The 24,288-nt window shown below is 45.5% G+C and overlaps 1 protein-coding gene across 4 annotated transcripts in view; it reads left to right on the top strand.

Moving 5' to 3' along the window:
- Positions 1–24,288, top strand: part of ASTN2 (astrotactin 2) — a 1,047,916-nt gene that overhangs the window by 499,226 nt on the left and 524,402 nt on the right. The window lies entirely within an intron of this gene.

Genomic DNA, 24,288 nt, shown 5'->3' with positions numbered 1-24,288 from the left:
TTTCAACATTATTGCTTTCCTTTGGGGCTTATATAAAACATGAAAGAGGTTAACACATTATCTAGCTCATTCTGGGATCTTTAATGGTCTTCTCTTATAAAAGACCATTACTTAATAGTATATTGAAAAGTCATGAAGGTAAAATATTGGAGGATGAAGTGCTTTCTCTTTTGACTCTGATACGAGAAACAGACTCTGGGCTAATCAATAGGAGAGAAATGTCCAGGTCAAATGAACTTGCTCTTTACTCATGAAACGATGGCGACTACATCTTTCTTTCCACATTTTGCACCTTGTAGTTAATTTCATTATAGACTTACTCTACTGTGTTCTAATTAGTTGCTTACATATCATTCTGTGCTATTATGTAGTGAATCCCTCAAGGTCAAAGAAAATAACTTACTTCGCTTTTTAATTCCCAGTTCCCAGTCCATATTGGACATCTACTAAATGTTTATTGATTTAATTAAACAGGTGATCTTAGACCTGAATCTAGCACTATTCTGGAGCATTCTAGTGTAGGTTTTTATCCCCTCCCCCTCCTGATTTGATTAGTTGAAGAATTCTAGCATTTGAATGTTGCAAAAAATGGACTCAGCTTTTGCTTTTGGAACTGGTTTGTACTCAGCTTATGAGCTCCTGAACTGGAACGTGGAGGCACGGCCCCATACTTCCAGTGCTTGTTATTCTACCACTGCACAGCTGCCTTTTCACATAAGATGCTATTGATGTCTGTGGCATCTTGATAGGGAGACTCACCTTCTCAGCCTTTCATGAAGGGATGGACACAACGTGATTTTTTATTGGTGTTTCTCCAAAGAAGTAATTTTTAAAAGAAAATTAAAAGGATAATATTTAGAAAATGAAGTGATAACTACTAAAAACTAAGATGGTTTCGTGTGCATACAAATTGATTCATGGCAAATTATCATGGCTTCTGTTTTTGTTGGAGCTGAGGTCAGTGTAACTTCAGTAAAGCATCAGTAAGCCTTCAGTAAACCTTCAGTGCTAAGGTTACTCAGTATTACATATTTCAGAAATGGAGAAAAGAGCATCTGGTTGAAGGATTCTTCTTGAAGAGGCCTTGTGACCTTGTCTCAAATCAACTGGAAGGTCTCTACCAGACTTCCTCAGAGTTCTGTATTGTTGACATTGAATTTGTAGTTTCACTGAAGCTATAGATGTCAGACTGGCTGATGGTTCAACACTCATTCTGGAGTTGACCAAGTCTGACTTGGAATCCCTTCTCTACCATGGATGAGCTATATGACCCTGGTCAAGTTCAACTTACTAACTTTCCATCTCTTTGCAAAATGAAGATAGTAATATCCTCACAATATGGAGTAATAATAATAACTCATCTCCACTGATCATTCCTAAACACTTTACTAGCATTATCTCATTATAGTCTTACATCAACCCCCAAAATAATGCTATTATTATTTTTATTTTACAAATTAAAAAGAAGAAAGTCTGAGGTATACAGGTGATACCTTCACTAGGAAGTGGTGGAGCCAAACTTCAGCCTGCCATCTCCCCACCTCCTGAACCCATGTTCTTAACTATTTCATTGAAATTGTTGTTGTTGTGCAGTCGTATCCAACTCTGTGAGCCCGTGGATTGCAGGACGCCAGGCTTTCCTATACTTCACTATCTGCCCAAGTTTGCTCAAACTCATGTCCATTGAGTCCATGATGCCATCTAACCATCTTATCCTCTGTTGTCCCCTTCTCCTTCTGCCCTCAGTCTTTCCCAGCATCAGTCTTTTCCAGTGAGTCAGCTCTTCACATCAGGTGGCCAAAGTACTGGAGCTTCAGCTTCAGCATAAGTCCTTCCAGTGAATATTCAGGGTTGATATCCTTTAGGATCGACTGGTTTGATGTCATTGAAATACCGCCTAAGAATTGTTGTAATGATTAAATAATATGTGTAAATACTGGTACATAATATACTTCCAAAAGTACAGGCTTATCAATTTTAGATGCATTCAATTCTTCTGACAGTAGAGTTCAAGTAGAAACTGGTCACGATGGGGAAGGCTGAGTCAGGAAGTTTGCATGCTATGTCATACTGCTGAGAGTGACCACGGTCTGCAGGATAATTCAGTTGGCTTTTCTCCTTCAATTTGAATTATTACATTCAACAGCAAGCCAGACATGGAGAGGACCAGAATATCAGCTTCCAAGGACTTTAAAACATCTTTGGAAATACTAAAACAAAATTGAGAAAAGTATAGACTAGAATTTATTTCAGGGAAAATTTTATATGTAATTGAAAGGAATACTGTAGTAAGTTGAAGGGGGTGAGACCTTCAAAGGCCATGAACTGATAACAATTAGATGTTTCTGAACTGCTAAGAAAGCTGTGCCTGGTTACACAGAGGGTGTGCCTTCATCAAGTTAGGACCAGATCAGAATTGCTCAGGATGGGAGAAAGGATACTGTTTTGCAATTTGGGGTCCTCCTTCTCAACCCTTTGAAGAATGTTCAAAATATACTTCAAATATTTGAAGAATGTTGGTTTGATTAGGTCACTAGATTTTTATCTTGTTTGGGGTGCCCGCATGTCTTTGTCTGGGCTTGCAGTTGCAGACAGCCTTTTAAGTCTTACCTTCATCTTTCTTCTCACATGCCATCAGTTTCATTGCAAGGGTGGATGAAAGATTGTAATCATCACCATTCAAAAGAATCTGTGCTCTGTAGGTTGAGTTTTCCAAGTTTCACTAATAAACCTTGTTTGACATGACATTGCCCAAGCAAGCATATCATAGGCGTTTAAAGAATTAATAAGTTTCAGTCATATGCTATGTTAGAAATTAATAAATAACAGATCATAATTATAGATAGCCAATAATATGCCACAGAATCACAACTGTGAGATTAAAGGAAAAAAAGCAGAGTGAGGAAGGAAAAAATAAGCGTTTGGATAGGATTGGGAGGGAAAATTTAAAGCTGCTTTCTTATTTGATTTTTTTGTTTTAGTTTTAAATCCATGACAGAGTTGAATTTATATGAATTTATGGAATTTATGGGCAGATATGAATTTATGGATGATATGAATTTATGGAATCTCACATTAGGAGAGACAGAGCAAGTTAGACTCAAAAAGTACAGGCTCAACTCACCTGGGTGTCTAAATTTAAAAAAAAAAATTGATGACAAATGTTGGTAAGGATATAGAAAAGCTGGAACTCCCATACCTTTATAGTGGGGATGTAAGTTAGTGTGACCACTGTGTAAATCTACAGGGCTGTATCTATTAAAGGTGAGCATCTGCTTATCCTATAGATGTGTGTGTGTGCATGTATGTGTGTGCATGCACTATGATGCTTCAGTTCTGTCGGACTCTGCGATCCTATGGACTGTAGCCCTCCAGGCTCCTCTGTCCATGGGATTCCCCAGGCAAGAATACTGGAGTGGGTTGCCATGCCCTCCTCCCAGGGATCTTCCCAATCCAAGCCTAGAACCCATGTCTTTTATGTCTCCTGCATTGGCAGGCTGGTTCTTTACCACCAGCGCCACCTGGGAAGTCCCCTATCCTATAGATGTGTGTGTCTGTGTGTGCGTGCTAAGTTGCTTCAGTCATGTCCTACTCTTTGCAACCCTATGGACTGCAGTTTGCCAGGCTCCTCTGTCCATGGGATTCTCCAGGCAAGAATACTGGAGTGGGTTGCCTTGCCCTCTTCTGGGGGAACGTCCCAACCCAGGGATCAAACCCACGTCTCCTAGGTCTCCTGCATTGGCAGGCTGGTTCTTTACCACTAGCATCAACTGGGAAAACCACAAATAATATGTTCAAGAATAGTAATAATGGTATTCATTTGTACTGCCAGAAAACTAGGGGGAAAATGCAGATGCCTGTCAATAACAACAACAACAAAAACAGATAAATGAAACAAAACAATGGAATGTTATTGATGCTGAATGTTAATGAATACGACCCTTACACACATCACCACTGATGAATTTCACAAATATAAGGCTGAATTATGGAAGCCATACACAAATGAATATTATGGTTAAATAAGGATCAAAAACAGTAAAGGCTAAACTATGATATTAGAAATAAAGTAGGGATTACCTTGGGGTGATGGAGGGCATAGTGATTTAAGGGAAGTATCCTGGCAATATTTGATCTCTTGATCTGGGTGGTGGTTGTATGCGTGTTTTCATTCTGTAAAAATTCATCTATTTGTGTCGATATAATTTGCACATTTTTCTCTATGTATGGCATATTTTGATTAAAGATGCAGTCTGTTATGTAAGGTAGTTCATTCTTCAAAAAGCAGAGACTGTAGAGCCCAACTGAACTACCTGAGTTCCAGTCCCGGGTCTCCCACTTGCTTGCTGCAAGAGCTTATCCAAAGCTCTGGTGGCCCCGTGGATAACACAGATAGAAGACTATCTGTGCTGGATAAGAGAGTGGTGAGAATTAAAAGGCATGTTGTTGTTCAGTTGCTCAGTTGTGTCTGTCTCTGCGATGCCACGGACAGCAGCAGGCCAGGCTTCTCTGTCCTTCACCATCTCCCAGAGTTTGCTCAAACTCATGTTCATTGAGTCAGTGATGCCATCCAACCATCTCATCCTCTGTCATCCCCTTTTTCTCCTGCCCTCAATCTTTCCCATCATCAGGGTCTTTTCCAGTGAGTCAGCTCTTTGCATCACTTGGCCAGAGTATTGGAGTCTCACCTTCAACATCAGTCCTTCCAAAGAACATTCAGGGTTATTTCCTTTAGGACTGGCTGGTTTGATCTGCTTGCTGTCCAAGGGACTCTCAAGAGTATTCTCCAACACCACAGTTGAAAGCATCAATTCTTCGACACTCAGCCTTCTTTATGGTCCAACTCTCACATCCATACATGACTACTGGGAAAGCCATGGCTTTGATTATACGGACCTTTGTTTGCAAAGTGATGTCTCTGCTTTTTAATACACTGTCTAAGGTTGCCATCGCTTTCCTTCCAAGGAGCAAGCATCTTTTAATTTCATGGCTGCAGTCACCATCCCTGTAAAGCACTGAGTTTGGCACATGGTGAACTCTCTAGCTGCTGCTGCTGCTAAGTTGCTTCAGTTGTGTCCAACTGTGTGCGACCCCATAGATGGAAGCCCACCAGGCTCCCCCGTCCCTGGGATTCTCCAGGCAAGAACACTGGAGTGGGTTGCCATTTCCTTCTCCAATGCATGAAAGTGAAAAGTGAAAGTGAAGTGGCTCAGTCGTGTCCAACTCTTAGCAACCCCATGGACTGTAGCCTACCAGGCTCCTCCACCCATGGGATTTTCCAGGCAAGAGTACTGGAGTGGAGTGCCATTGCCTTCTCCGAACTCTCTAGAAGCATTTGTTGTTATTATGTTGTTGTTATTGTGACATAGTATAGTGCATTCCTATTCTCTCTTTAATTCTTTCTCTTTCTTTTGCTGAAAGGCTTCATCTACTCTACGGTGCATCTTAAAATCAATAAGGTCTTGGTATTGAGAATTTGCGTTAACCCCTTTGTCATGGGGCTTGAGGAAAATTTAAATGAATATATAAAATCTTGTTTAGTATAGTAGGTCCCGTGGCTTTATGGATATGGGGTATTTGCAGAATAATTGAAGCAGTGTACACAGAGTGCCTTGGGATTGGAAATGAAGGAAAAATTCCTGACCAAAGGAATCAGAAAAGGATGTGCAGGAGAGAAACATTGGCAATTAACCTTGAATTGTGCACAGATTCGGCTGTGTGGAATTTAAGGTGGGAGGGATGGCTTTTAAGTCTGAAGGGTTGAAGGGCCAAAGAAAAGAACTCTCCCCTGGACAGCGCCCATTCTCGGGCCTGTTCCAGCAGGAAGTTGCTGGGAATGAGAGCTTTAGCATTCGAAACACTAATGATGTCAGCTACAAAGGTGGAGAAGCGAACTCGAGTTAAATTGCGTGCAGATTCCTTTCAATTCTGAAAACCTCATCTGGGCCCCTCCTGTGTGCCAGGCACTGTGCCAGGTGCCATAGGAATACAGTGATGAATAAGGCCCACCTAGGCTTTCAGGGACTGCATGGTGCAGCGAGGAGCGCTGAAAAAGAAACTTGACTTGAGAGATGAAATAAAAGATACTCTTGGGGAGAGAAGCATGGCAAACAGCACTTATTGCTACACAGTGGGCCTTCTTCATAGTTTCACCGAGAGCTGATTCTTCTTAGAAGAGAGACGCAAGAGTTGCTATTATGGTTGGAATAATAATCATCCACAAAGCCCAGCTTTTGGAGCCCCTCAGCGATTTTTCTATGATCTCAAGTCAATGAAAATGAAATGGTGAAATACTGTTAATTCCCGTACAACACTGAAAGAATAATGGGACATCAGAATGCAAGCCAGCATGGCTCACTTGGTGACAATTTTCACATTGAATTGGTTCTCGATAGAATTTAGAAGAGTTCCTTGTTCTTTTGACCTCTCAATTCCAAGCACTAAAAAAATTTTTTTCAAGCACTAAAAATTTATTTAACACCTACCTTGTGCCTCCTCATTAGTATAGTGGTGAGTATCCTTGCCTGTCATGTGGGAGGCCGGGGCTTGACTCCCTGCAGGGAGACTGGCTAGATGTTTCTGGGCTTCCCTGATGGCTCAGACATAAAGAATCCACCTGTAATGCAAGAGACCTGGGTTCAATCCCTGGATCAGGAAGATGCCCTGGAGAAGCGAGTGGCTACCCACTCTAGTATTCTTGCCTGGAAAATCCCATGGACATAGGATCCTGACAGTCTGCAGTCCATGGAGTTATAAAGTCAGGCACGACTGAGTGACTTACACCTTCACTTTCACTTACCATGTGCCAGGCTAAGTATCGAAGATAGAGAAATGTTAAGACAGAGATCTTGGTGTGTTAAATGAGACAAAATTGCAAACGAAACATGTTCTACTTTGTGACTGTTGAAGTTAGGGGGAAAGTTCAGGGCAGAGAAAGGACCCAAGGAAACAGGTGGTTTAACTCACCTGGGAGTTGAAGGACCCGCTTCATGGAGGAGAGGGCCTCTGAGCCAAACTGCCAAGTCTCAGCAGGATGTCGTCCGGCCACTGGTTCTCAAAGTGTGTATTCTCAGCATCACCTGCAACCTTGTTAGAAAGCAGGTTCTTTGACTCCAACTGTGGTACACTGGCAGTGACCCCCGACGGGGTCAGTTTCTAATCCCTAGAACCCGTAAACCTTCCCTTATTTGGGAAAAGAAATGGTCTTTGCAGATGGGATTTAGTTAAGAATCTTAAAGAAAGTTGATTATCCTGGATTATCTGGATGGGCCTCAAATACCATTACAGGTGCCCTCATAGGAGGGAAGTAGAAGGGCATGTAATACACCCAGAGGAGATGGCAATGTGGAGAGGGAATCTGAGACTAGAGTGAGACAACCACAGAAGGGGGTGCTGGGAGCCGCCAGGAGCTGGGAGAGGCACGGGGCATCTTCTCCTCCAGGACCTCACGGGGGCAGGCAGCGGTGGGAGGGGTGGAGCAGCCTTGCTAACACCTTGGCTTTGGCCTGGTACTGCTGCTTCATTTGTGTCCAACTCTGTGTGACCCCATAGACAGCAGCCCACCAGGCTCCTCTGTCCCTGGGATTCTCTGGGCAAGAATACTGGAGTGGGTTGCCATTTCCTTCTCCAATGCATGGCATGCTAAGTCGCTTCAGTCGTGTCCAACTCTGTGCGACCCTATGGACAGCAGCCCATCAGGCTCCTCTGTCCACGGGATTTTCCAGGCAAGAATACCTAGTGGTACTGATTTCGGGATACCTAGTGATACTGATTTCGGAGTTCTGATAGTTTTAAGCCATCCCGATGTGTGACGATTTGTTCCAGCAGCCGTAGGAAATGCAAACATCAGTCAAGACCTGAATCAGATGTTTCGGAGGCGGGCCCTGTAATCTTGTTTAAGCAGTAATCTGGTTTAACTACTCAGGTGGTTCTAGTGTCCGCTGACTTTGCATCCTGGCAGCAAAACAAGCTAAGGCTCATCTGGCTTCCATAAAAAACAAAGGATGGAAAAACTTGAAAATTCCAGGGTGGCAACGGCTTTGAGTCCAGCAGGATTTATAGGCTCTATAAAGTTGCTGGGCCTCAGCGTTTCTGTCTCTCTCCCATCCCTCACCTCTGTCTTCCTCTGTGTTAATGTCATTGTTGGGCACACTCTCACCAACAACTCCAGGCTCGCAGCCTCAGCCAGGCATTGCCAGGGCAAAGAGATGCCCTGTTTCCTTATGATTTAAGCAAAAGTCCTGGTACTGAGTGACAGCAGTGAGAGCTCCTCCTTGTGTGGCACTTCCCAAGTATTTGCTGAAATGAGCTCATTTCATCTTTACCCTTATTAACTGGTTGAGGAAACTGAGGCACAGAGAGGTTATGTAACTTGCCCATAGTCACACAGCCAAGAAGTGGCAGAACCAGGATTTGAGTCCTGAAGATCTGAATTATGACTCCATGCTGCTCGCCTCTTGGCTATGATGCCTCTGTTTGTTGTATTTGACGATATTTAAGCTTCCTTGATGGCTTAGATCTGGAGAAGGCAATGACAACCCACTCCAGTACTCTTGCCTGGAAAATCCCATGGATGGGGCAGCCTGGTAGGCCGCAGTCCATGGGGTCGCTAAGAGTTGGACATGACTGAGCGACTTCACTTTCACTTTTCACTGTCATGCATTGGAGAAGGAAATGGCAACCCACTCCAGTGTTCTTGCCTGGAGAATCCCAGGGATGGGGGAGCCTGGTGGGCTTCCATCTATGGGGTTGCACAGAGTCGGACATGACTGAAGCGACTTAGCAGCATCAGCAGCAGCAGATGGCTTAGATGGTAGAGAATCTGGTTGCAATACAGGAGACCCAGGTTCAATCCCTGGGTTGGGAAGATCCCCTGGAGAAGGGAATGGCACCCCACTCCAGTATTATTTCCTGGAGAATTCCATAGACAGAGGAGCCTGTCAGGCTGCAGTCTATGTAGTCACAAAGAGTCAGATGTGACTAAGCAACTAACACTAACACCAATATCTCAAATAAATGACGAAAATTAGCCACACCTGGGTCACTGACCCACTCTCAAGCCAGCAAAGATGGGGGACCTTTACCACATGGATTGAGATTGCAGGTAGGATGAGGGGAATCAGGGCATGCAGCGAATGGATGCTGAACAACAACAATGAAAAAGGCAAAACCTGCAGATGTGTAGACAAGACATGGGGTCTTGGAGTGACATGCCTGATGTGGGCGCTTCCAGGCTCCAGGTCAGTGTGTCTGGCAGGTAATGCCCAGGGGCACGTGGCAGAGGAAGCAGTGAGAAGAGACGGCATGGAAGCTCAAACTGCCTCCTCCCTCTCCTCGTCTTTCCTCAGCTCTGGATGCCTGGCTGAGACAGTCAGCAGAGATTCTGGGGGCACTTGCTGTTGTTCAGTTGCTAAGTCACGTCCGACTCTTTGTGACCCCATGAACTGCAGCACACCAGATTCCCTGCCCTTCACTATCTCCTGGAGTTCACTCAAACTCATGTCCTTTGAGTTGGTGATGCTATCCAACTATCTCATCCTCTTAGCCCCCTTCTCCTCTTGTCTTCACTCTTTCCCAGCATCAGGTGGCCAAAGTATTGGGGCTTTGGCTTCAGCATCAGTCCTTCCAGTGAGTATTCAGGGTTGATTTCCTTTAGGGTTGACTGGTTTGATCTCCTTGCCGTCCAAGCGACTCTCAAGAGTCTTCTCCAGCACCACAATTTGAAAGCATCAGTTTTTCAGTGCTCAGCCTCCTTTATGGTAAAGGAGAGCGTATTCACCATTCAGGGTCCCAGCAGGTGCTCCTGTGTGGTTGGTACAGACATCAGAGTCTGCCTTTTGCCCAGACAGTACACCTGGTCAGGTACAGTGTGTTCTAGAAACTTGGGCCATCCGTTCTAGGGTGAAATCCTCATCAAAAGCACTCTAGCTTCTTCCTTGTGTGGTAGACACTAGTGGTAGCCTACTGTGGTAGGCTCTGGAAATGTAAGGACCAGAAGGAGAAGCAGGTGTGGGAAAGTGAGTGTTTCTTGGACTCCTGCAGATTTGGATATGAATCTTGACACCGCAATTGCTCCCTGAACTCCCTGGGCCAAGTCAGTTCACCTCTTCCAACTTTCATTTCCGAATCTAGAAGGTAGAGACTGCTGTTTCCTTCAGAGGGTTGTTGTTAGAATCAAGGTCATGTACATAGAGTAACTAGTACAACACCCTAATGTGTAGCTGGTATTCTATGGGCGGGAAGTTCCGGACAGCATTTTAGTACAAATAAGGAAGTAATCATCTGACCTAGTTGGGTTAAGGTGACGAAAATGTAGTTTGTGGCCTGGAAGCAGACTCAGAAGGGCCCCTGCTTTCCTTTTGATCACCGAAGGCCTCAGCAGCAGAGGTGAGGGGTCAGAGCAGCAGGGCAGCAGGGGGTGGGGGGTAGGCAGCATTGAGGCTCCCCCAGGGCAGGTGGTGTCTTACCCTGTGACACCTGGACAGGAAGGCCCAGGGCTGCTGAGCCTCAGGTGAGCAGAGTCTTGATGCGGGCCTTGAGTGGTTTGGTACCCCAGATGCCCTCTAGAGAGGAGGAGCATGGAGTCTTGACTCAGAGTCTTCAGACTCAAATGCTGGTTCTGCCACTTACTGGCTGTGTGACTGTGGACAAGTTGTATAACTTCTCTGTGCCTCAGTCTCCTCGTGTATGTACTATGATTAATAATGGATAAACATAATCAAGAAGTAGAATTCACATTTCTTGCCTTTAACTTCGCTACAACTTCAACAGATTTTGTAAATGAGTGCCTCTGTGTGTGTGTGTGTGTGTGTGTGTGTGTGTGTGTGTGTGTGTGTGTGTGTTTGCATGGTAAGGAACCAAGAAGCATACTTCCCTCCCCAGGGAGATGCTGAAACACGGGTGGGCTTCTGCAGCCCTTATTAGACAGTCTCAGGACCCAGGTGCTTTTCCCTTCACACCAGTTACTCACGTAGACATTCTTTTCCCAAAGGGCATGAGAACTTCAGTAGGCAGCTCACTTACCTGCTTGAAACACAGAAGAAGGGAGATTTGGGCAGAGAGAATAGTGAAGGCTCTGGAATCAAACTCCCTGAGTTCTGATTCCTTCTCCACCACTTGGCAGCTGACTTCGGGCAATGTATTTAAGCTTTGTGAGCCTCGGTTTCCTAAATGCAAATGGGAATGATAATTGCTATTGTATCTTTGGATGTTTTTGCCGGTTGAATAAGATAACACACTTAAACTCTTAGCACCACAGTCATAAATAATCATGGCTCACATGTATTAAGCGTTTATTTTGGATCAGGCCCTGTCTAAACTTTAGGTGGGTTCGTTCTGATTTCTCCACAATGACTCAATGATGGAGTTACTATACCATGCATAGAGGAGGAAACTGAGGCACCAGAAGTTTAAATCATTTACCCAACAGGTTACAGGCAGTGTGTGGCAGAATCAGAATTTGAACTCAAGTTGTAGGGTGAGTGCTCAGTAAATGTTGGCTAATATCCCCTGGAGGAGGAAGTGGCAAGCTACTCCAGTATTCTTGCCTGGGAAATCTCATGGACAGAGGAGCCATGAGTCACAAAGAGCTGGACACGACAGCACAGACACACTCAGGGCAACTGCCAGAAGCGTGGATTTTGGGTCTGCATCAGGCTTGTGCACCCCCAGGCTGCTGGTGCAGGGGTTCTCTGTGAGACTGAGGGATCCATGCATTGGACCATCTGTCCTCATCTTTGCTGACCACTGAATCCACTGAGTGCGTGTGGAAGTCTGTTCCATTCAAGTGGAAGGTGAAATATGAAACGGAGTCAGGGGAGACTTTGGGGGCAATAGGGCATCTGTTTAGCACTCACAGATGGGATTTGGATGTTGGAATTTGCCCTGTACCACCACCTCCCTACCCGTCTTTAGGCATGTGAAGCTCCTCTGAGAAGCATTAACATAAAGAGCTTTGCACTCCGCAACAAATGGATCTGCGCTCTACCCGCATCTCTTCCCAGCCTCACTGGCTGTCACTCAGCCAGTGAGCCCAGAGTCGTATATTTTCCCCCATTTTAGTTTAGCAATCATAATAAAAGTGAAGTCTATTAGGATGTGTTTCTGCCCAGCCTCGGTAAATCTCCTCAAACACCATCCGGCACCGGATTTCTGTTAGTCTTTGCCACTGGGGAGGCTGTAGCAGACATCGACTGTCAGCTGGGGTGGACGGCCCGCGGCGCAGCCTCTGCTAAATGAAACTCAAATGGAGACTTTGGAATATAAATATTGAAGTGACCCAGGTTGGATAAAGGGGAACCAGTTAGCTAAGCTTCTCTCTTACATGCAGGAGATGCTAAATTATTAAAAGTTTAATAAATGTAATAATAAATATTTGATGTTGAATTATAGAAGGCTTTGCAGATACAGTGAAACTGAGAAACGACTTGTTATATCTGCATTAGAAGTTAAACACTTTTCAAATGGGACTTCTAGTGTTAAAATGGGACCGCAGATCTTTCAGTGGGGAAAGAGAGAGAGAAGGGAGAAAGACATATAAAAATATGATTTTTTTTTTTTTTTTGGCAAGCTCCCTGGGCTGAGAGTCAAGACGCCTGGGTTTCAGTCCTGATTCCACACTGAAGACAGGCATAGGCAGCGTTTTGGTCTCGCTTGACTGGGCAGAGGCTTTTATATAGCATCTTATATGTGATCCTTACAGTCATCTTCTAAAGTCAAGGCTATTTTTATTCCCCTCTTCCACCGTTTTACAGATTAAGAAGCTGATGTTCTAAGATCTTAAGTAGAACCACTGGTAAGAGAATGAGCTGGAATTTGAACACAAAGCTTCTGATCTCAAGACCTTTACTCTATCCAGCATGCCACCGTGTTGCCCCCCGCCCCCATGCTGCGTGGAAATCCTTTCTGCTCTTTATTAGTCAGATGTTTTTGGCTCCAGGAGAAAGAAACCTAATTCAAATTAGCTTAATGGCAACTGTGTTGGAAGGCTGCCATGGGAAGGGTGAAAGATCAGCTTGGCCGGAGGGATGAAGGAAGTTGAGTGAATTATGTGGCATTAGAATTCTGTCTTTCCTCTCTGCATCATTCCGCGATGGCTTCATTCCTCCCCACTCCCACTCCCGTGGTTGGGTTGTGATAACCATGAGTTTCTAAGGCTCTCATGTTCTTACCACCAAACAGTGAATGCTTCTCTTCCTTGAGCTGCAGTTTGAAGAATCCTAGAGAAGGAATCTTATTGGCCTGGCTTGAGTTAGGAGCTGACCTCTGGCTTAGTCATCTACAATGAGGGAACAGGATCATAAAGCAGAGAGACAAGCATGGAAGTGAGTCGGGGGACCATAAGCCAAACAGCGACTCCAACCCTTGTCTTGAAAATCCTCCCTGGGCTTCGGTGCATCCATCTGCCCGAGAGGTTGGACTAAATTAGAGAAGACCTCTTAGGTGCCAACTCAGACAAATGGGCGGGGCTGCCTTGGATGTTAAGCTTGGAAGATTTCTGATGCTACAGACTGACTCAGCTGGAAAGATTGTTAGGATTGACTCATGAGGCCTGACTTCAGCAGATGGGAGTGGTGACAGACGGGTCAGGTATTTACCGCCTCTGAACTTGATGGTATTTAGAGGTCCTTCTGCTTTTGTGTCTGATGATAGGATGATCGTTTGCACCTGTAAAATGAAGAGAGATTTTTCTGGTTGCCGAGATGCAGGAGAAAGATAGTCAAGTGGACGGGGATATGGAGGATGAATTGGAAACTGGGCCGTCTTACTCCATCTCTCTGTTTTTATCCATCTATCTGTTATCTCAGAGGGTATATTTGGATACTCTCATCTTGGTGCCAGTAAGTTTCCTGAAATAGATTTCTCTGCTAGAGGCAGAGTTGAGGCTTCCGTGTAGGTACCTCCTGGATTCTGTCTGGCGCTGCCATTGGCACTTGTATTAAAAACGGCACGCTCTAATTTAAGCTGTAAAAAAACCACTCATATCACAGAAGCCTTGAACTGCTTCTTAGAGTTTCAAAAGACAGGTTCAGACAATTATAAGCTCACAACTGGATGTGACCTTCTGAGTCATCTTCCTCCCCATCCCCCGGCCATTACATGGGTGGTTCTAAATTGCTACAGCAACCTCTACCTGTAGGTATCGCGTAGCCTCCAGGTCACACTGTTCCCTTAGAAATCCCTGCTCTTGTCTGACCTAAGCAGTCCAGGCTTTAGATTCTGCAGGCAGCAACTCCGGGCAGTCATCACCAAAATAAGCTAAGCTGAGCAAACATTCTGCCTTCTAAGACCCACTTATCAGGGCTAGGTAGGACCACTTGTTTCCCATTAGGGTGTCTTACTCTGCCAGATAAATGCCAATCTGCCCTTGTACATGCACACACACACACACACGCACGCACACACACACACACAGCATGCAGGCTGGTTAGAAAGATCATTGGATATTTCAGTGAGTCATGAATCGACCTGGATATGAGCGTTGATTCCTTTTTTTTTTTTCTTCTCACTAAGGAAACCGATATTAAGGGCCCCAGCAGGAAGCATACAGTTTGCTCAAGTGTGAAAGGTGTCGCACGAGGCTTTGCAGAAAGTTGTGGGGGCAAGTCCTAGAAAGCAGATATTCAGTACCCTGTGGCTGGGAGCAGCGGTCCTAGGTGAGGGGTAGGTTGCCAGCACATGGAGAGGGAATCCCATGGAGAGCACTGCCTAAGGGAAGCTGTGACCTGTAGTCAGGGACACAGACAGGAGAGAAGTCAGAGGGATAGATGTCCAAACCTTGCTCAGCCACCTCCCACCACACTTTCCGCTGGTGTCTCCCATTTGCTGACCCAAGGGGTACCCATGCAAGAGAGTTCATTGAGGTGGTCCATCAAAGCCAGCCTCCTTGAGCCACAAAGCCAGGTATGGGTGAGCTGAGGGGGCAGGGAGAGAAACAAATGAAAGCGATCCAGCATAAACTCTAGGCTCAGACCCTCCTAAAGAGATTCACTGCCTCCCTGCTGCACGCCGCTCTGTATACGCTCAGTCCAACCCAAACACAGGTAAGGCCATGCCTCTCTTCTGCTGGAAGCATTCAGAACCACACCACCTGCCCACACAGCCTCAGGATCAAAGGCCAAACCATTTCACAGGTACCCATCCCCTCTTAGCACTTCAGATTCTGGCTGTCATGCCCTCTGGGATCTCGCTTGCCACCATGTTCCCGTCTGCCATGTCTTCAAAATGCAAAATATGCTTTCGTATCTCCTAGCCTTGTCATCCTGCTTCCTGAATTGTCCCCTGTGTCCCTGGCACACTACTTCTCATTCATCACTGTCTTGCAGAAATGCTACCTTCTCTGAGCAGCCTTTCTGGAACATCCTGTCCTTCCATCCACCAGAATCATGGCGCCCTCGTTGCTGTGTTCATGCTGCTAGTACGTTTCTTCTTTAATTACAGGACAGCATGCTGGGAGGGATTGGGGGCAGGAGGAGAAGGGGATGACAGAGGATGAGATGGCTGGATGGCATCACCGACTCGATGGACCTGAGTTTGAGTGAACTCCGGGAGTTGGTGATGGACAGGGAGGCCTGGTGTGCTGCAATTCATGGGGTCGGAAAGAGTTGGACATGACTGAGCTACTGAACTGAACTGAACTGAACAGATATTGCCCTTGTAGCTCAGTCAGTAAAGAATCTGCCTGCAATGCAGGAGCTGCTGCTGCTGCTGCTAAGTCGCTTCAGTCATGTCTGACTCTGTGTGACCCCACAGATGGCAGCCCACCAGGCTCCACCGTCCCTCCAATGCAGGAGACCCGGGTTCAGTTCCTGGGTTGGGAAGATCCCCTGGAGAAGGAAATGGCCACCCACTCCAGTATTCTTGCCTTGAGAATCCCATGGAGAGAGGAGCCTGGAGGGCTACAGTCCACGTGGTCATAAGAGTCAGACACGCCTTAGCGACTACACCATCACCAGCACACGGCGCTTGCATTTGGGCAGTTGTAGAAGGGCACCCCCATTTTGCCCTCTGCTGGTAATCTGTGTCTTCCTGGAGGTTAAGAACCGAATCTTAAGCATCCTGTATTCCTACTTCTAGGCAAGTGAGTGGCTCAGAGGAAGGCCATGGGACGTTTTGATGCCCCAATCCGATGTGGTTATGTTGGCACAGTCATGAAGATACCATCGATTGCTGTTGTTGTTTACTCACTAAGTCATGTCCGACTCTTTGCGACCCCATAGACTGCAGCCCACCAGGCTCCTCTGTCCATGGGATTCTGCAGGCAAGAATACAGGAGTGGGTTGCCATTTACCAAAAATTGCTCAAAAAAAAAAAAAATCTTTAGGCTGTCTTCAGGCATCACTCAATCCCCTTACATGGAAATATCCTTAGTACCAAACAGCCTCATAAAAACTTCCTGTCTCACAATATTCATTGTATTGTATTATAAAAATCCATTGTCTCAGAGTGGTTCCAAATAACAGCCATAGTTTGGAGTTACTAAATGTAACCAAAAAAAAAAAAAAAGGAGCTTTCTCTAATTTGAAAGGTTTGAGAAATCCTATGATAAAGGAAGTTGCTGTATTGATTTCCTTGGTGGAAGCTTTTCCAAGGGATGTTAATATATTAATGAACATCATGAATCTGTAGGAAGTGAAGCTTGCACACCACCATCTCCCCAACACTATGTAACTCTTATAGACGCAGGCTCAGGACGAAGCTTCCTTGAGACCCCCTTCAGTAATACCACATTAGCCCAGTGACGCTCAGAGGCTACCCGTGTTAACCCAGACAACAGAGAAAGAGGGACTTGGTTCTCAGGGCCTCATACACGTTCTCTAGGATGAGGGGGAAGTTGGCTTCTATCCTGCTGGCTTATTACTCAGTCCATCTGCGTTCTACCCCCTGATGACGCAGAAAGCGCAGGGGTGCAGGGTTGAGATAGGATGGGCGTGCTTGAATATTCCAGAGAGGGAACACATCCTGACTGAGTTGAGCTCTAAAATCACTTGGAACTGGCAGAGGAGGAGACAAAGCAGCAAAGAGGAAAAGTTGTGAGAGAAAGGAGAAACTTTGTGGCCACTCAGCCTTTGAAACTCTTCAACTCAGCCCAGCAACTCAGTCCTTAGCAGCATATGCTCTAGTGTTCAGATCCCATTTTAGCCACTCACTATCTGGGGAGGAAGCTGGGGCAAGTTGTTAGGCCTCCCTCTGCCTCTGTGTCCACCTTTGCAAAGTAGAGTTAACTGCACCTTCCCTGTAGGATTGCTGCTGAGAATCACGTGAGTTGATGCATGCTGCGTTTGGAACCAAAATAGTGGCAATTATTGTCATTGTAACATTACATTTATAATTAAAATTCGCTCAGACTTAATCCACTCTCGGAATTACTCATTAGGCTCTTTATAAACTCTTGCCCTTCATCCAGAAGGGATTGTGATTCATGCCATTTGTAAACTCCGCTTTCCCTTCTTAGTGCTTTGCATTCAGTAAGTGCTCAGTAACTGCATGAGGATGGTTGTGGGAGTGTGGCTCAAAATTACTTCAAAAAGGAATAAGAGGTGCATAGCAGTGTTATTCACCATAACTATTAAGAAAATGCAGAAGCAACAAAGTGTCAAATAAAAAAATTATGTATTTATTTATTTTGGCTGTGCTGGGTCTACATTGCTTCACACTGTCTTTCTCTAGTTGCAGTAAGTGGAGGCTACTGTAGAGCACACAGGCTTCTCATTTTGGAGGCTTCTCTTGTGGTGGAGTGCAGACTCTAGGGTGTGTGGGCTTCAGTAGCTATGGCACACAGGTTAAGTTGCCCTGTGGCATGTGGGATCTTCCTGGACCACGGATTGAACTGGTGTCCCTTGCATTGCAAAGCAGATTCTTAGCCACTGGACCTCCAGGGAAGTCCTGTCCGTGGGCTTCTATTGTCCATTATTTGCAACAAGCAAAATGTGGTGTACACATTCAGCGGGATGTTATTTGGCCTTAAACAGGAAGTGGATTCTGACATGTGCGTGAACCTTACATCCATGAATCCATCCATCCAGTCATCGAACATGGATGAACCTTGAGGGCATTACACTAAGTCAAATAAGCCAGTCACAAAAAGACAAATACTGTGCAGTTCTACTTGTGTGAGGCACTTGGAGTAGTCAGAAACCATAGAGACAGAAAGTAGAATGTCTGTTGCAGGGGCTGGGAGGTGGGGCTGGGGTTCCTTGCTTGTTGGGTGCAGAATTCCAGTTCTGCAAGGTAAAAAGTTCTGGAGATAGAGAGTGCAACCACATGAATGTGCTGCATGTCCCTGATGTATATGCTTAAAAATGGATAGTCAATTTTATGCTATAGGTGGGTATGAGCAGGCTAAGTCACTTTAGTCATATCCAACTCTTTGCGACCCCATGGAACTGTAGCCTGCCAGGCTCCTCTGTCCATGGGATTTTCTAGGCAAGAACACTGGTATGGGTTGCCATGCCCTCCTCCAGGAGATGTTCCTGACACAGGTATCAAATCTGTGTTTTCTGCATCTCCTGCAAGCAGGTTCTTTACCATTAGCACCACCTGGGGATCCCTTTATGGTACATATATTGTACCAAGAAAGTGGAAAGTAAAGTGAAAAAAAAAGAATCAAATGGAAGAGAATGGTTTACAGGGACACATGAATGGCCAGCCCCGCCAGTCTTGCAAGCCATGGCAGACACCTCGGTACAGAGTTCCTGGAGCAGGCCTATGGCTCTGCCTTGTATCTCCCACCTCCTCTCTTCTAGGTGCCTTCCAGCCTTTCCACTGTCCTCTGTAAAACAGGAATGACTTAAATACATTGAAATGGGAGAGCCTGACAGGACGTGTGACATGGATCTCCATTTGCACACAGGGTGCACAGGTGCTGGGGGGTGGTTGAGTCATCTGTGAGCCTGCCCAGTCCAGCAGGGTGAGCACAGCCCCTGGAAGGCATGACAGGAAATCTGTCAGTCCATCTGTCCCACAGGGCCCTAGTCTTTGGGGAGAGATTGTGGTTGCCCAGGAAAACTGAGGTCCAAGGGGAAAGCCTCACTTTCCTCATCTGTAAAATGGGCTTTAAAGGGGGTGATTTTGTCACCTCTGCAGGGGACTTTTGACAGTCTCTGTGTGAAGATTTCTGATAGCCACTTCTGGGAAGGTGCTACAGGCGTCTAGTGGGTAGAGTCTGGGAAAGTTGCTAAACGTCTTGCCGTGCACAGAACAGCCCCTCTAATAAAGAATTATCCAACCCCAAATTTCAGTAGTGCCCAAGTCGCCGACTCAATGGATATGAATTTGAGCAAACCCCAGGAGAGGGTGAAGAGCATGGAAGCCTGGCATCCTGCAGTCCATGGGGCTGCAAAGAGTCGGATCCGACTCGATGACTGAACAACAACAAGGTTGAGAAGCTCTACTTTAGATGGTTGTATTAGCCCCACTGAACAGATGAGAACATTGAGGCTGAGGAGGTATGATTTGAAAATCACATTCATTAATAATTTGCATTCCACCCCAGCCTCTTCTAGAGATCTGGTTCTAAAGAGGCTGGGGTATAATGCAAGTTATTAGACCAGAAATTGAAGCATGCAGACAAAAGCAGGCATGCTTCAACTTAGGGGAGACAAGAGGGAGATTTAGTCTCAGAAATGGGGCAAACCCCTGGCCCCAGAGGAGAGCATCAGCCTCAGGCTTTTGGGACCCTCCTCAGTAGGGTCCAGAGCTCCGCAGGGCCCAGCTGGGCTGTATGGGTCTGGTGGCTCATCTCTGGGGCCAGGAGAAGCATCACAGGCAGGTCTGACAGCAGCTCGCACCTCCAGAGTGAGCCAGAGACACACCGCCCTCCCCTGCTGTGACGGATTTTGCACATTAAAAAAAAAAGTTTACAAGCCCAGCCAGGCAGGCATAAATCACAGCACCTCTGTGCAGCAGCAGCAGACATGACTTATGGCCCCATTGCCATGGCAACGGGAGCACAGCCGGCACACGCACAAAAGCACCGCTCCCGCCTGACAGGCCTGTGCAGGGCCCTGATGGAGAGGCAAGTGTTCCAGAGAAAGGATGTATTCTCGGGAACCTGCTACCCATTTGTCTTCATTCTGGAGCCGAACGAGTCCCCAGCTCTTTCTCTCTCCCCATCCCCAGCCAACAGGCTGTTTTCTGCCCTCTCTTTCTGCTTGGGAAGAGGTTTTCTTCTTTTAACCTGTCCTCCCAAAGGTTTGGGGGCAAGACCCCAGTTAGAGCTTTTTTGGAAAGACCTAGATTGGTCTGCCTGGTGGTCCTCCCTGAATTATGAGTTAGGATGAGAGCCTTCACGTGAGGAGCAGGGTCTGTGCCCACACCTTGCAGCTATTACCTCCACACTATTGGCCAACCAGCCTCTCAGACTTTCTTCCTGCCTCTGTAAACCCCTGCTCTTGGAGTCACCTTCTATGTGCAGCTGGAGCGAATGCCTTGAGGTTACCAAACCTGATCTAGACCCCTCCATCGCTCCTCTTGCCTGTTGCCAAGAAGATAAAGCCTGAATTTCTTATCAGGGCACACCCTTAGTGATCTAGTCCTGCTTCTCTTTCACATCACATCGCCATGCTCCCCGCTAGAGGCTCCAACCTTCTTGGGTGCTTTTGAGTTCCCCATGCTGTCTTGTTCCTCGTGACCCTTCATCCAGCTGCCTTCTCTCATCAACAGGGTTTAGCATACGCCACCTCCTCCAGGAAGCCTTCTCAGGTCCCACAAGCCCAGGGTAGAAACCCTTTTCTCTGTGTATGTCCACAGCATCTAACACTCACCCTTTCATGGCACTGCTTTTGGTGATCCCCACTCCACTGTACAGGTCACCACTTCCCCTCTCTAGACACTGATGTCATCTCCTCGCTGCACCTCCTGCCTTCACTCTCAGTTCAGTTCAGTTCAGTCACTCAGTCATGTCTGACTCTTTGTGACCCCATGAATTGCAGCATGCCAGGCCTCCCTGTCCATCACCAACTCCCGGAGTTCACTCAGACTCACGTCCATCGAGTCGGTGATGCCATCCAGCCATCTCATCCTCTGTTGTCCCCTTCTCCTCCTGCCCCCAATCCCTCCCGGCATCAGAGTCCTTTCCAATGAGTCAGCTCTTCACATGAGGTAGCCAAAGTACTGGAGTTTCAGCTTTAGCATCATTCCTTCCAAAGAAATCCCAGGGCTGATCTCCTTTAGAATGGACCGGTTGGATCTCCTTGCAGTCCAAGGGACTCTCAGAAGTCTTCTCCAACACCACAGTTCAAAAGCATCAATTCTTCAGCGCTCAGCTTTCTTCACAGTCCAACTCTCACATCCATACATGACCACTGGAAAAACCATAGCCTTGACCAGACAGACCTTTGTTGGCAAAGCAATGTCTCTGCTTTTGAATATGCTATCTAGGTTGGTCATAACTTTCCTTCCAAGGAGTAAGCGCCTTCACTCTGGACACCCTCAAATCGATGCCCCACATGGTAGTCAAAGAGCATTTTTTCCCAAAACAAAAACCCAGGTATGTTGTTCTTCTGATTAAACCCATTGTATGGTCGGTCTCTCCTCACTCTTATAAGAAATTCAAGCTCCTTGTGTGCCCCCCACCTGCACCTTCAGCCTTCTTCCTACCTTGCATTCTGTGCCTGGCCATCTGGCCTTGGTTCGTTTCTAGATATCCTCTAGGCTTGCTTGTCTCCTGGCTTATTTTGAACACAGAACATCTGCACCCCACCCCACTCCCCACTTTACAATGAGTAGGACTATTCCTCCACATCTTTTAGGCCTCAATGTAAAAATCCTCTTCCAGGAGGCCAGGTCTTACTTCCTTATATTGGGTTAGGTGAGTGGCTCTCACATCTGGCTCCATGCATCAAAGCTGGTGAGCTTTTAGAAATCTTGGATAGAATTAGTGGGTGAATGTTTGAAGAAGGGTAGAGTATTTACATCATCTCAGTGTGGCTCCCCATAAGAACCTCCTGGCGTGATGCACTGAGAAGACCATGACATCACTTCCAGGGCACTTCTGCCAAAACCCCACTAGCTGTGTCTAACCATGAAGAAGCTTGAGATGCACCCAGATTGAGGGGCTGTTCTATCAAATAGCTGATCTGTACCTTCAAGAACATTAGGGTTACAACAAACAAAGCCCAGTGAGGAACTTTCTAGGTTAAAGGAGTGCAAAGAGACTATGGCAACAGAGTACAGCACATACACTGATATATATTTAGATTTAGATTTATTGAGGCATAACTGACAAATAAAATTTTAATATATTTAAAGTATTCAATGTGATGGTTTGCTCTGCCTCTGCATTGTACAAGATTCTCGCCAAGCTGGGATATTCTTTTGTTATAAAGAACATTCAACTATAAGACAGTGATGAAAGAAATCAATGACACAAACAGATGGAGAGATATGCCATATTCTTGGATTGGATGAATCCATTGTGAAAATGATGATACTACCAAAGTACTCTACAGATTCAGTGCAATCCCTGTCAAATTACCAATGGTATTTTTCACCGAACTAGAATAAAAAATTTCACAATTTGTACAGAAACACAAAAGACCTCAAATAACAGTCTCAAAGCAATCTTGAGAAAGAAGAATGGAGCTGGAGGGACCAACCTTCCTGGTTTCAGACTATACCGCAAAGCTACAGTGTTAAGACAGTATGGTATTGGCAAAAAAACAGACTAGACCAGTGGAACAAGATATAAAGCCCAGAGATAAACCCATGCACCTATGGGCACCTTATTTTTGACAAAGGAAACAAGAATATACAATGGAGAAAACACAGCCTCTTCAATAAGCTAGGAAAACTGGACAGCCCATGTAAAAGAATGAAACTAGAACACTTTCTAACATTGTAACAAAAATAAATTCAAAATGGGTTAACGCTTTAAATGTAAGGCCAGAAACTATATAGCTCTTAAAGAAAAATATAGGCAGTACACTCTTGACATCCATCTCAGCAAGATCCTCTCTGACCCACCTTCTGGAGTAATAGGAATACAAACAGAAGGAAACAAGTGGGACTTAATTAAACTTAAACGCTTTTTCACAGCAAAGAAAACAATAAACAAGATTAGAAGACAACCCTCAGAATGGGAGAAAATAATTGCAAATGAAACAACTGACAAAGGATTAATTGCCAAAATATACAAGCAGCTCATGCGGCTCAGTACCGGAAAAACAAACAACCCCAAAAAATGGGCAGAAGACCTGAACAGACATTTCTCCACAGAAGACAGATGGCCAAGAAACGTGTGAAAAGACGCTCAGCATCACTCATTATTCAAGAAATGCAAATCAAAACCACAGTGTAGTATCACCTCACAGCGGTCAGAATGGCCATCATTTAAATGTCTACAAACAATAAATGCTGGAGAGGGTATGGAGAAAAGGGAGCCCTCTTGCACTGTTTGTGGGAGTGTTAATTGATATAGCCACTATGGAGAACAGTATGGAGTTTCTTTTCAAATAACTAGGAATAGAGCTAGCGTATGACCCAGAAATCCCACTACTGGCCATACACCCTGAGAAAACTGTAATTGAAAGAGACACATGTGCACCAGAGTTTGTGGCAACACTTTTTTTTTTTTACAATACCTAGGAGATGTAAGCAACCTAGGTGTCCACTGACGAATGGATAGAGAAATTGTGGTACATATGTACAGTGGAATATTACTCAGCTATAAAAAAGAATGCATTTGAGTCAGTCCTAATGAGGTGGATGAACCTAGAGCCTATTGTACAGAATGCAGTACCTCAGAAAGAGGAAGGCAGAATTGTATATTAATACGTGTGTGTGGAATCTAGAAAGATGTTACTGATGAACCTGTTTGCAGGGCCGCAGTGGAGACACAGACAGAAAGCAGACTTGAGGACGCTGTGTGGAAAGGAGAGGGTGGGGCGAAGAGAGAGAGCAGCATGGAAACATATACTGCCACGTGGATAGCAAATTCCTGTGGGACACAGGGAATTCAACCCAGCGCTCTGTGACAACCTGGAGGGGTGGGATGGGATGGGAGATGGGGACGGAGTTCAGGAGCGAGGGGACATATGTATGCCCATGGCTGATTCATGTTGATGTATGGCAGAAACTAGTATAGCAATTATCCTCCAATAAATTTAAAAAAAAATACAAGTAAAAAGAACATTAATGAGTCACTCGCAGAAATGTTAATTAGATGATAGCACTGTATCGATGATAATTTCCTGATGTTGATAACTGTATTATTATTTATAAAAGGCAATATCTTTCTGTTTAGAAAATGGTCATTGAAGTATTTGAGACATCACATCTTTAACTTATTCT

The sequence above is a fragment of the Bos taurus genome, chromosome 8, assembly GCF_002263795.3.
Source record: "Bos taurus isolate L1 Dominette 01449 registration number 42190680 breed Hereford chromosome 8, ARS-UCD2.0, whole genome shotgun sequence".
Taxonomy (NCBI): Eukaryota; Metazoa; Chordata; class Mammalia; order Artiodactyla; family Bovidae; genus Bos; species Bos taurus.
Note: the sequence above shows the minus strand (reverse complement) of the source record. Positions and strands in the feature narration are given on the sequence as shown.